The sequence below is a fragment of the Propithecus coquereli genome, unplaced genomic scaffold (genome assembly GCF_000956105.1).
Source record: "Propithecus coquereli isolate 6110/MARCELLA unplaced genomic scaffold, Pcoq_1.0 Scaffold59, whole genome shotgun sequence".
Lineage (NCBI taxonomy): Eukaryota > Metazoa > Chordata > Mammalia > Primates > Indriidae > Propithecus > Propithecus coquereli.
In genome coordinates, this window is record NW_012151840.1 from 1131685 (window position 1) to 1133142 (window position 1458).

Sequence of the window (1458 nt, forward strand, 5' to 3'; positions counted from 1 at the left end):
TACGATCATAAAAGAGGTGGCGAGAGGGTGAGCTGTGGCGGGGAGAGCAGGGGTGATGCCGGTGAACGCACACAGGTAAAACTGTACCCGCGGGGAGGGGCACGGCGCGCGGGCACCGTGGCAGGGTGGGAAAGGGCTAAGAAACAAAGGTCGGGTCCTGGGCATAAGTCAGTAAAAGGGGGAAGAGCATCCGCGGAAAAGCGGCGAGAAGGCACCGGGGTGGTGGCGACGGCGGGAGGCACGGCGCGTGGTGCCTTGCGGGGTCGAGGCCGGGGGCCCCCTGCGAGCCGGGCCGGGCCAGGCCAAGCCGGGGATCCAGCTAAGCCGGGAACCAGCTAGGCCGCGCGGAAGGGCAAGGCCGGCGACTGAGGGGCCGCGGAGGGGACCGGCCGAGGAGCGACGTCGAAGGGTCGCAGGGGGCAGGGCGCGCAGGGAGGTCTGGGCAGGGGCGGCTTGGCAGGCGCGAGCAGCGGCCGAAAGATCCGAGGAGAGGGCGGTCAGCGTCCCGCCCCCGCCCCCCGGCCGCCTCGGCGTGAGGGGAAAGGCCGGCGGGCGGCGGGCAGCGCGGCGAGGAGGAGGAGCCTGCGGCCCCGCCCCCCGCCGGAGCGAGGGAAGGAGAAAGGCTCGCAGGGAAGGAGGAGGGAGGAGAACGCGGGGAGGGGGCGGCCGGCCGGGCCTGCGCCCGAGCGAGCGGCGAGCTGAGGGGGAAGGGGCCCGGAAGGAGGCGAGCGCGGCCGCGACGCCGGGATTCGGACGCCCGCCCGTGCCGGCCTGCCGCCGCCGCCTTCCCTGCCTGCGCCTGAGCCCGGAGTCCCGAGCGGCCGCCAAGGCCGGAGCACGGCTGTCGGGCGTGGGGCGAGCGGGCGAGCGGGGCCGGGAGCCGGAGGCCGGGCCGACCGTCCTGCGCGAGCCACGGTGGGCTCCTGCCTGCGAGATTAGGCAGGGGGCGGAAAGGGAGGAAAAAGAGAGGCCGAGAGAAGCGAGGCGGTCGGATTTTCCAGGAGGCTGGTGTGGAAGAAAATCCCACCCCGAACTCAAATCCACAATAATAATCCAAACGAATAATAATAATAAGGGAGCAGTTTTTCTGGCCGGGCGAGAGAGAGGGAAGGGGGAACAGGAGGAAGCGAAACCTCCGTTTCATGGAGGCTGAGTCAAGAGAAATTTTCGGAGCCTGGATGTGGAGAAGCCAAACAGCAGAACTAACTCAGGAAATTGTCTTCAGAAAAAGGCCAAACGTAGGCTGGGTCTGAGAATCAGGCTAGGGTAGGTGGAGGAACCTGCAAGTTTAAAGGAAAAAGAAAAGGAGAGAATATTTTCAGAGATTCTGTTTGGTTTCTGATTATTGCTACCATTTTAAAGGTAAAAAGCATTGCATTTCAGGTGTTTTTTGTTTTTTTCTCTTTGGTGCAATTGGCTCATTTAAGAATTTCAAAACCTTTAAAAGCTTTTTTTTTT